Raw genomic sequence first — 12,844 nt, forward strand, 5'->3', positions numbered from 1 at the left:
GTGGTGTAAGACAGCGCCATATAATCAGCCTCTACAGTACTCAATGCAACAGTCTTTTGCTTTTGACAGGACCATGAAATGAGGCCTGCCATTAATTTAAAGCAGCAGCCAGTAGTGGAGTGCCTATCTCCCAATTCACATCCCCAGTCTGCATCGCTGTAGCCTTTTAGTTTTGTATTACCTTCTCTATGGTATCTTAATTCGTGTTTGAAGTTCCTCTTAGGTATCATAATATCCTTTTCACAGCTTTAAAGGGGTTTTTCTCCGGGTCTCTGCAATATCTGATCACCGCATTAGTGGCAAAAGCAATGTCAGGTCATGACATTTGAGACAAATCTAACAGACTCCCTACCGCTTCTAAATATGGAACAATTGTATCACATTCCACATCTATCTCATTTATATTTAATTTCGTTCCTACTTCCATTGGATTAGTTATGGGTTTACAATCCCTCATTCCAAATTTCTTTAAGATTTTTTCTGTATATGATGATTGATTTATTCTCAATTCTTGTCTCTGCTCATCCTTAGTAATCTGCATACCTAAATAACGTTTAACTTCCCCCAAATCATGGACCTTAAACTTGGTTTGCAGATGTTTTTTAAAAATTCTCATTCGACTTTCGTTTTCAGCCAGGATAAAGAAGTCGTCCACCCATATTGCCATTATTATTATCCTTTCTCCTTCACTTTTCTTGTATACACTGGGATCTGCCTTAGACTGCTTCATATTCATATTATTAGAGTTTTATGTAGACATCGATTCCAGCAATGTCCACTCTAAGTCCATAAATACTTTTTTGCAAACGCCGAATTCTTTCCTTTTCCGATCTGGTTTTCATAGCTTCTCTTGGTGGAATGACGTATATCTCCTCCTCCAATTTCCCATTTAAATGTGATATTTTTACATCCATGAGATGAATTGTTAAATTTCGTTTTTCTGCCAAGGCTAAAAGATATCTCAATGAGGCATACTTGACTACGGGTGAAAAGGTTTTTGTAATCTACCCCCTGTTTTTGCGAAAATCCTTTTATCACAAGTCGTGCTTTATATCTTGGTGATGAATTTTCGGAGCTCTCGAAGTGAATATCCATCTTGCCTGTAGTGGCTTTTTATCTGCTGGTATATTTACCCGATCAAAGGTTTTGTTCTGAGATAAAGATTCCAATTCTCTCTTCATCCCTTCTTTCGATTCTTGAGAGGTCGGGCCGCTCATTCCTTCTTTTGCTGTTGCTGGCTCATCATTAAAAGACTGAGTTGCATACATTTCAAAATCCAGATATTTTTTTGGTTTTGGTACACGAGAAGAACACCTTGCATTGTTCTCTTCATTTTGTTCGTCCTCAAACTCATTGTCATCATAAATAGTCTCCATTTGCCTTTGACTGTCCTCTTCCTGTTCTTCACTTTCTCTTTCTTCACGTAAGGTTTCACCCTTGGAATGAGGTGCAGTTAACTTAGTAGTCTTGCGCTCTTCAGAGTCCTTTCTATTTTCAAAGAATACTACATCCCTGCTTGTAACAATCCTTTTATTCAATAGATCCATTAATCGGTAGTCCTTTGAATTCTCACAAAACCCTTATAAAGATTAGGTCAGGTTTCCTTCCTACCCATATCTCGTAGGGGTTTTTATTCCTTAATGCTTTTGTAGGTGATCTATTGTTCAAATGTACAACTGTTGATACTGCCTCTGCCCAAAAATCCAGCATCAGTTATTATACTCCTTGCTTTTTCGACAATGGTCCTATTAGCCATCTCAGCAACCCCATTTTGAGATGGGCTGTATCTTATGGTAGTTTGATGCCTGATTCCCGTTTTTGCCAGAAGTGTCTTTCATATCTGGTTAAGATATTCTCTGCCATTATCAGACCTCATGATCTTAACCTTCTTTCCCGTCCACCTTTCGACCATATTACAATATTCCTCAAAAATGTCACTCACTTGGTCTTTGGAACTAAAAAAATAAACATGAACATATAGTGAATAATCATCAAAAAAGGAGGAAAATAATGGCTCCCACCTATAGATTTGAACTCCATCAAGCCACATACATCTGTATGGATTAACTGTAAGACATCTGTAGATTTACTTTTACTAGTCTTGAAAGGTAGTCTCGCTCGTTTTCCTTTTATGCATATCTCACAAGGGTCCTTGGTTACACTATAATTTTGTATTCCGTTCACCATATCCCTCAATAAAGACATACTCTTTCTATTTAGATGTTGAAGTCTGTGGTGCCATAAAAAACCTTCTGCTGAGTATATTTAATGACCAACATTTCTATGTTTACTGTCAATGGTATCCAATTTAAAAAATACCCCTTTTATTACTTGCTGTAGTTATAACTTCAGCATTTTCAGTGATTACTCTTGCTCCATGCATGTCAAAAATGACTGTATTTCCCTTCTTGACAATTTCCCCTACAGACAGTAGGTTAGTTGCAACATTTTTTACATAATGAACATTATGTGCTGTAACCATATTGGGTTCACCATTTACACTTACATGTATGTCTAGTTTCCCAGCGAATTCACAGATGCACCTGAGTCTAAAATCAATTCCAGTTGATGATTACCCACATCTCCAAAAGAATAAAAACATGAAAGTGTCTTACCTTTCTTATTGGTCCCTCTCTCTGGGCTATCAGCAACATATCTCTTTTGCTGCATGTCTGACCTTAGGTTCACTTTTTTCTGCACTGAGATGCAATATGCCCCTTCTTCTGACATCTATAGCGCCTCATTGATTTCTTATTTTTGTTTTTTGAATATAGAGCACATGCAGTTTCTTTCTCCAATACATGACAGCTTCAAGTACTCTTTATATCCTGTACGATTTAACACTGTCACCTATGATCGGTATACCTGAGCTTTCCAGCCCCATAATCATAGGCATGTACTTTTCAGGCAGTCCTGTCAACAATAGTCTCCCTATCCATTCGTCAGCGATCTGAAACCCAATGTTTCTCAGTCGGTTCCACGTGGCATTTATTTTGTTGACATACTCGTCTACATTCTTGCATTTGTCCAGATGAGTCATAATTAACTCACTTAAAAATCATACTTTCCTTGTAAGACCTCCATCTTCAAATGCACTTATAATTTTTCCCAGACGTCTTTCGCCATTTCAGCTTTTTCATCGTGAAATAATTCACTGGGCAGCTAGTAATACCAACTTTGATTTTGCTTTGCTATCCTCACTTGAATAATTCTGATCTGTGGATTTCATTGTCCCATCCACCACATCCCATAGGTCGTCTAAACGTAAATACTCTTCTGCTGCTAATTTCCTCGTTGCATAGTTTTCGCGATGCATAAGTCTTTCAATCAGCAGAATTTGTGCCGCGTTTCTTTAACGGTACCTTTCATCTTTCTTGACGAAAAGAATAATACCGGAGACTAATACAAAAGAGTTGCGTTCATCTTGTAAGGATAGCTCGTACTTCACACAAGTGCACTACTTCGAACTTTTCAAATACTTTCTCACTTTTATATTACATATGTACTTATTCCAAATGCATCGCTGGGCCCATAACCTATTGAAGTCGACAAAGGTGAATAAGAAATAGTGAGTAAAACACAGTTAGTGCCAGTAACTATATTTGCACTTCCAGGTAAAATACATTGAACACAACAACCAAGGAACATTTAATTACACACGTAAAACTCAAAGGGTACAATAATACCAGACAGTCTATTATATTCCACATGATGCACTTCGCCACAGTATGACGCGAAATATATTTTTCACACAATTCCAACAAAGAGAAATAACGTCTGTTTTGACTGAATCAGGAAATGGGTCAAGCTAGGCTAGCAAATCCGCTTTAGAGTTTAACATGTAAAGACGACAGCGAAAAACGTTTTCCGAAATTCGGTGTTCGTCTTTACGCATGTAAACGTAGTGAGTGTGCTTTAATTCTATTTTTAGTAGTTGCTGAGGTGCTACACATACCCCATCACTTCTTTTGTTCACACTTAAGGCTTTCACTTCTTGTGTTTTCAAGCAAGATGAATATTCGTTCATAGTTTTCATATACACTTTTCAAAAATTTTTGGCTTATTGTTCTGCTTTCGTACTCCGAAATTTACGGTATCTTTTTCGTTACAGAAACATGATCGGAGACCTATTATCCAATACGTGTCGCTCAGAGCAACACATCTCGAATTGTTGTTCAAATAATCTTCAGAAGCAATATACCACGCGACTTTTTTCTTTGCCTGTATCACATAGAAATTTCAGCTTACTTCCTTCAATCGACATACATTGTTGCACAGAACTCGTTTCACAGCATAACCTCAACACGTTGCAGAATAATGCCACAGAGTATACAAAGCAAAGTCATAGAGGTGTTATTACACTTCGTGCAGCACACTTTGCCGCACGCACATTCATATAAGAAATTTATTGTTCGTATGAAGTAACTTGTTGCTCTTAGTTCTGGTCTATTCAAGCAACTCAAATTGTTTTATTTTTGTAAGAAATTTATATTCCTTCTTACTAGCTTTTTTCAGTATAGTATTGAGTAAATGTAGATCTGATTGCAAATTTTACATAATAGCATAAAATAATACAAACAAAAAAAATCTATGTTAAGGCCACCAGATATCAAATTATTAGGGAACTTAGAGCTGTAGAGTCTAGTTTTGAAATCAATATTTTGCCAAGGACTGATTCCTTATTTTGCATTCGTTATCTGGATAAGATATGATAAAATAATTGCCCCAAGATCAATAACTCCATATGTCCCAGACGAACAACGTGCCACAGTGCGGCACATTGTCACTTGATGCCCCAGTACGCACGAAATTCTAAACATAAACGCGACGAAAAGCGTACGAGCAGAGCAAACACGGAGCACAAGCTTCTACGTCATCGTAGCTACGCATGCGCAGTAATGCCCGTTTTCTGGCGCTCTCTGGCAACTGCTCAAACGAACATGTACTATTCAATTTTATGATGTTCGATCCCATGGAACAATCGATATTTTCGATTGTTTATGTGGTTGTACCGATTGCCACTCCGTGTGTTTATAGGTGGGAGAGTTCGATTGGTAGTTCGAGGTACATATAACATTAATGTCGTTAGTAGTATTGTTTTTGGTGATGTATCCTTATTTTGACCACTCTTTGCCTTGTTTGTTTACATATGTGTACGTAGCCAGTACGATCACAGAAAGGGCTGGGTTGAGAAGTTTCAGCATTGAACAGAAGATGTTTTTGACGTTTCGACGCCGGTATCATTTTATTCTATTTTTTCTCAAAACGACGTATCAACAGAATGGATTCATAATTCAACTAACAACTTTTGATGATGTGATGAAGACCAATGGAATGTTGAGACATCATTTTCCTATTTAAGTGCAAGTTTTTGATGTAATTGTTTCACGTAGTGAAAGAGATGTAGCTAAATAAGTATTTCGAACTAATTTTCTAAGCATTTTATATTATTAAACAACGTCTTGGCAAAAATTGTTGTACACTAGAGATAAAACGAATGAAGGACACTGGTTTAAAGAGACTGGTTTTAATTTTGGGCTGGGTGGAGGCTTCAGTCTTCATCTGGCAATCCTGATTTAGGTTTACCGTGATTTCTCGAAATTACTTTAGGCAAATGCTGGGATGGTTACTACTGACGGGCCGCGGCCGACTTCGTGCCCCATTATTGTCAAACTAAACGAAGTATGTAAATGCATGTATATATGAATTGCATTATTTTGGCTGTTCCTAAATTGTAATACCAAGATATGCCCAATACCCTTGTAAAAATGATCTGCATATGAATAAAACTATTACTATTATTGCTGCTGCTGCGACAGAATGTCATGATAATTAGAGCAGTGGAATTTCATTGCTTGATCTATCATTCATGCACTTGGTTACATATATCTCCTGCTTCCAACACACCTCCATTATAGCTGCAAACTACTACTACTATTAATACACATGAGGAAATTATCATAACAAGAATACAGTAAAATTTGAAATAAATAACTGTGATAATACATTCTGTACCCAATTTGATAACCTCTGTGTGCCTAATAAGTGCTTAGACTTTTTCTTTTATAAATATAGTAATTAAAAATTGCATTAAACATTTTGGTTAGACTTCACACCTAAAAGCTTTGTTACTTAGCAGTTCCATTTTTTGCTGCTGCAGTAGAAATTCAACGTTTTGGTGTGAATCCATCACTGACTGGCATTGTACCCCTTTTGGTTGTACGGAGCAGAATTTGTGGGACCAGTTTTTAAATTCAGGTTTTTGTTTTTCGTTAGGAGATATGCTTTTCTTATTCATCTTGTCATATATCTGTCTACTTTTATACTTTTTCAGACTTTGCATGCTGCAATCTTTGTTATCACCTAGGTAATATTCCGGAGCAACATTAGCTTTATCATCTTGCAACAGTTGTCCACAGTAAGAATATGAGGGTGCCCAAATACCTTTCCTTCTTTATTTTATGAGCTTTTCAAATCAAGTAAAATGTGGAAATGGGTACATGTATTTCTGTATCTGCTCCTTAGAGTAGCTTCCGGTTATCAGTGTCAGTAACTGTACCTTCTCAGTACAGACAGCAGTATTTAGGTCTTGAAACCACACATCACTTTTTGTGCACATATCACAATCTTCAGATTCTGCGCCAAGTCCATCTACATTATACAGTTCACGAGATATTGAAAATGTTTCTTCTGTAAAACTTGTTTCAATTTAATTCACTTTTCTTTTTACATACTGTTTTCTTCTTGTGCCACGTACCTTTCCTGGGCATTTAAATGGGGGGAGGGGGGGTTGTAGCAGGGGCTACAGCAGAAATGCTAGGCCTAACATTCAAGTATAAACATCTTCAATATCTTCTTCAGTTTCACATTTGGGTGGTGGTGTTCATTCAGACGGGTTGCCACTAAATTTCTTCTTGTAGTGAGTGCAGCAATTCCTGCACAGTGGATACCATCACAATGGATACCATTACTTGAGGACCAAGATATTTTTGCAATACCTCTTGACACATTTCTAAAAACTGTGAAGTGTTTTTCACTTTCCTTAAACACCACCTTCTTTTGTCTTTTTTTTCATAGTCCACACACACACCTCACTCTCACTACTGTATTTCTTCACTGACATGGTATCTAACAAAAAGTTCAAACCAAACACAAAGCTCGATGCACAATGGTTTATTTGCAAGTTCTCACTTGTTTGTTATAAATGGAAGGGCACTGCAAACAGTATTGCCAACAAGCATATTTTACACTAGAAATTCAGTGATGCGAAATGTGCAGAATGTAGAAAATTTTTTAACAATGTTCACAGAAAAATATTTCCCACTGTGTTTGCACTTAACAACTAACATCCAACCAATCAATATTTTGTGTAATTCTCAAAAGTTTTTGGATGGGGGTTTTCGAGTAAATAATTCGTAAAATCTCCTAAAAATGCAATTTTTTTACATTTTTGGTATTAAATGTTCACATAATACAGATAGTGAGCAGAGAAGATACTGTTTAAAATTACATCAGTAGCATCTGGTAATATGAAAAAATATAGTATTCTGTGACTTTCCAAATTAGAAAAAAAAAAATTTTAAGTGAAAAAATTTACTTAAATTTTGTTCTTCAATTTGTGAGTTAATGGAAGCCCATAAGTGTGCACATGTTGACTACATTTCAATGCACTAGGAGGGAGCTTTAACGCAAAACATCTGCCAGGTCTCCAGTACTTGTGGTTTATTAGTTATAGTTTCTTTTGTTCTCTACTGTTTTAAAAGTTATTTACAAAATATACATTTTTCAAAGGACCACACCGTTTATGAAAACTGAGATAAAATGAAAATATTTTACTTCTTAACACTTGTGATATAGAGGTCTAATATCAATTTTTTACAGTGAAGTTCGTTACCACGAATTGACATGATCTGTATGATTTAGAGATGAAATCACTGTTGTACTACTTCAGCCATCCCAGAACAATTTTGTCAGGGTTCTTTATATCTAATAGAATAAAAGAAAGTCAGGGGAGACAAATCTGGGCTGTAACATTGTTGGGATAGTTTTGTCATCCTGTATATGTTGCAGTGCCTCTCTCACAACTAGTAATATTTGAGTAGGTACATTGTGAAGATGGGGCAGCTTGTTGTTAAGGATCTATCTTATCCTCAAATACCCAAACATTTTTACACTTTTACTTTTGTGGACCACACTTTTTGCGAGAAGTCGAGGCCAGTTTCTGTCTTGATGTGCTTATGCAAGCCTTTTTTTTTTGATCATGTGGAGAACTTTTGTACCACTCTGTATTTTACAATTTGATTTTTGGGCCATACCCAAAAATCCAAGGGGGATTTTATTGTCACAGTTGGGACAGTTGCACTATGCTTTTTGATGGTCAGAAGCACTCAATAGTGCCAAAAAATAAAACAGAACAAGACCATACAAAACACACTATAAGATTATGGTATCCCAGTCTCCAATCTCTCAACCCTAGACTGTGGTACCATCCCCTCCCCTCCTCCCCCTCCTCACAACTAAAGGAAGCCAGTACCCCAGTCTCCAGCTCATCTATGTAGATCAATCCTGATCCAGGAAACCCCACAACTACAAAAGCTGGCATCCCAGCCTCCAGTTCACCTGTCTGGCTCAACCTAAGACCAGGATACCAATAAACCCTCCCCACTACTACAAAAGCCGGTATCTTAATCTCCAGTTCATCTGTACAGCTCGACCCTAGACAGTATACCAATAACCCCACCCCCCATCTACAAAAGCTGGTATCTCCTTTTCCAGTGCACCTATGTAAGTCAACCCTAGAGTCAAATCCACTTATGGTGTCGGTGGTTTTCTGTCGTGTGTTTCACTTGGTAGCTATGAGTGCAATGAGTGATGGGAAGTGAAAATGTTTAATGATGAGTCAGATAGGACAAGATGGCGGAACTCTTGAGAAATTAGTTTTTGATGAACATTGTAAGTAGATCAGTGTTTTTAAATGAAATCATGGGGGAAGGTAGGTGAATCAATGTTTTTTAATGGAATGCGAGATGGTAAGTGGCTCAATGATTTTAAGTAAATGATGGGAGAAGGTACATGGATCAATGTTTGTTAATTACATCATTGGACAAGGTAGGTGGAACATTGTTTTGATGGGAGAAGGTAAATGGGTCAATGTTTATTAATAACAGTCACATGTTCGATATATTAATAAGCATTGATCCACCTATATTCTCCCATGATTTACTTAAAAGCACTGATCCACTTAATCAGTCGTTATGCAGGCATCTGAGAACACAGTTTAAATTTTAAGACAGGTTCTATTTTATGTTACAACATTCTGTACAAAATATTCCAGTGTGCCACCACATAATTTTGTATGCTCCACATTATGATGACTATATAACGCTAAATGGCACAATAACATAACTCACAAACACATCACCACCACATAATTAAACTGCTAAAGCATGCTGCCTCATCATACACTGTGCTCTCTACGACATTTCACTGCCCCTCCAAAATAAAATACCACAGCTTGATGACATCACCCAACACATCAGGGCACAGCACATCTGCGTCACGGGTTAAAGCGGACGGTAGTATCGTACAACCAAGTATACCTAGCAACAGCTTGTATGGGGGAAGCTTGCCTAAAAAGGTAGCAAAGTAGATTTTGGGCATACTTTGTTGTGGGATGCTGCCTGTCTGCTTTGATCCGTGACGTAATTGCACTATGACCAATGTGTTGTGTGATTAAAAACTTGACCCACTTACGACATTTATTGAAAACTGTTTTCTCATGGTTTCCAACATCTTGTCCTATCCAACTCCTCATTTGTCATGTTCACTTCCCATTACTCACTGCACATACAGTTAGCAACTGCAACACATTGGAAAAGACACCTTCACTGTAAGTCGACTTTTACTCTATGTTTGAGCTATATAGGTGAACTGGAGAAGGGGTGTTATTGGTATCCTGGTCTAGGGTTGAGCTGTAAGGGTGAACTGGAGATTGGGATACCGTCTTTTGTAGTTGTGGGGAGGATTTATAGCTATCCTGGTCTAGGGTTGAACAATACAGGTTATCTGGAGATTGGGATATGGTGTGTTTTGTATGATTTTGTTGGCATTTATTTTTTGGCATGTTCGAGCCCCCACCCTGAGTGTTGTATCTTGAATAGTGTTGATTTTATTATTGAATTTTTAATTTGTCCCCACCCAGAACCCCATTTTTTCCTGTGGTTGTCCTGCTAATTTCTTTGGGTGTAGTCACTGTATTGCTTCGATGGCATCTGTATATTTGCAGCTGTTATGTATGATGTTTTAGCCAGTATGTTGGATATGCTAGAAACAGGGGTTTTCAGCATGGTGATGACGTCATTGATGAAAGCAGACTAATTGCATCTCAGTCTCTAGCAATCCCTAAGTCTCAGGCCTATTTTCAGTCAGTACAGATTTTAGTTCAAGCCTGTACTTTCTTTTTCTTTCAGCTACCTTTGTATGCTTCAGTTAAAAGTGTTTGACAAGAGGCTACCTTTATCTTAATTTTCTTCTATCCCCTCCGTTCCCCTCCTCCTCCTCCCCCTTCCCCTCCTCCTTCCCCTTTCTTTGTACTGCATTTGCTGACATCTTTCTGCAACTTTTCTTGATATTTCTCATATGCTTGGCGACATTAAGAATTCATTATTATTGTAAACTATTAACACACTATATACACCAACAAATATCACTTAAAGATGACAAGAAGTGATGAATGGTTAGGTTTTAGTAACAATCCAAAAAACTGTCATAGATAGGGGTAGAATTACTTTCAGCATTTGTCATGATCATGTACATATTAAACACTGCTTTTTGGTCACTAAATGTTTTTGTCAATTTTTCTCACTCATAATGAAAAATAAACTTACTTACTACAATTTCTGAGTTGCAGAGGAAACTTTCTCCTGTTTTTTTTGTCATAGACATAGCTCTTTTTTGGTAAATTAGCTGCATTCTTAATCTCTTATCTTTCTTAAAAAGTGAAGTTCATCTGAAAGATAAGGTTCTGCTCTTGAAACCTTAACATTCGGAACAATAACAGTGACTGCAATCTAAATTTAAATAGCTGCCAATATAAAGAGCAAACTTTTAAACCAATCTAATCTACAAAAGGACAGTAAAATTTTACTTTTGTATATTCAGAAAACTACAAAATAAATTTAATTAAAAATAACATTTTACAGAATCTCAGGCTTAGTTTTACATGGAATCATGCCCAAGTTTTATCACCAGGTGTTACTCTGCCAGAATATTTTGACGAGTCTCCACATTCAAAAGAAGTCTTTACATAATGCTCCTCTGAAAATATGTTCAATACTAACTTCATATACAGTTACTGCATTTGCAAATCATCAATCACAGTTAATTGCACAGTAGTTTTCACTAAATTTTCCTCATCTGTTGTCAAATGAACGCTTAATGGAATTAAAAGTTCAAAAGTTCTCGCTTTTGGATCACATATTCCTAGGTTTAGATTGGTATATAATAAGTTGTCAGTTTCTGATGTCTTTACTAGCCATGATTAGAATTTTGTGTGCCATTCAAAAATTTGATGTTCTGGACTTTGCTTCACCCTTATAATATGAAATGTCACAGTAATAGATTTGTTCAATTTAACAAAAAATTTGATCTCAGAAAGCTGCTTGATGATTTTTTGCATCTTCATTCTTGACACTTCTGGTGGAATATGTGCAGTACAAAGGCTTGGAGACGATTAAGTGGAGTCTCCTAGCTCACCTAACACCTCCAGTGCCAATCTTATCCAGAGAGGCTGCTGTTCACCCCTTCCCATTGGCTGGGGAAAAAAAAAGTCCCGATACTTATCGAACACAGCGACTTTGTTAAATACGATTCTGTGGTACATAACAGAGTCAAAGTTACAGTGTGTAGTGTTGTGAGACATGTGTAATTTATAATAGCTGACTGCTTTTTAAATAATTACTTAAAGTGTGTGATTTTAGGCTTTGCCAGTGAATCTGTTTGTACTGTTGTTGGGTGTCTAGCTGTGTGCAACCAGCTGGCACCTGACAACAATATAAACATTGCTTAAACTGTTCATTAACAGCTGCTGAACTTGTTCTCATGAAACACCCTGCAATCTAGAGTAGACTGTACTATGATGTAAAATCCCTCTTTTCCTGAATAACCTTCATTCCAGAAAATTGGAAAGGTAATATTGAATCTGTAGTGGTGACAGTTTTCATTGCTATTGTTACATATCTGCATCTTTTCTAGTAATCCTTGTGACATACGTAAACACACTATATTTGGTACTGTGCTGTAAATTGTTCAAAAAGTTTCATTTAATGGGACTGACAGTCTCAGAAAACATCACCAAAATATAAATCAGATAAAAAGAACATCATCAACAAATTACCAACATCAGCGTGTAATGCAGGAGCTGCCGACACTTAACTTTAGAAATGTTGAATTCGTTAGAAGAGGGTCGCATATTCAGCTATATAAAAATGAGGTAGGGAATCGGCCATACCTTATTGCCGGAACTACACTGCCATTTGTTTGGGGTGAGTCTGCAAACTATATAAATTCTGGAAAGACAGGAATTTGCAATGTGCTTTTTCTACAAATTAGTGCATTGTTCTGTGTACCCTCATTCTCTACTTGGTTGGTGCTGTATGAATCTGATAAACTGTCATACTTAAAGGTATTAAATTGAGTCCAGCATGTTGGAACTAGGGAAGCTGTAAAGGAATTTGATACTAATATCTTTAAGTCAGTGATCATCCAGTCATGGAGCAACATTTTAATAATTCTTTGTGAGCACTCTAGATGTACATCTACACTCCTCAAGCCACATTATGGTTTG

The 12,844-nt window shown here is 36.9% G+C and overlaps 1 protein-coding gene across 19 annotated transcripts in view; it reads left to right on the top strand.

Moving 5' to 3' along the window:
• The first annotated feature begins 4,923 nt into the window (after window positions 1–4,923).
• Window positions 4,924–12,844, top strand: part of LOC126483260 (longitudinals lacking protein, isoforms H/M/V-like) — a 454,209-nt gene continuing 446,288 nt past the window's right edge. For 15 of the 19 annotated variants that reach the window (XR_007587741.1, XM_050106609.1, XM_050106611.1 and 12 more), the window contains exon 1: window positions 4,924–5,064. The gene's annotated coding sequence lies outside the window, so the exon portion shown is untranslated. The other 4 variants (XM_050106607.1, XM_050106604.1, XM_050106605.1 and 1 more) reach the window with 4 other exon arrangements.

Source organism: Schistocerca serialis, chromosome 1, assembly GCF_023864345.2.
Source record: "Schistocerca serialis cubense isolate TAMUIC-IGC-003099 chromosome 1, iqSchSeri2.2, whole genome shotgun sequence".
Classification (NCBI taxonomy): Eukaryota; Metazoa; Arthropoda; class Insecta; order Orthoptera; family Acrididae; genus Schistocerca; species Schistocerca serialis.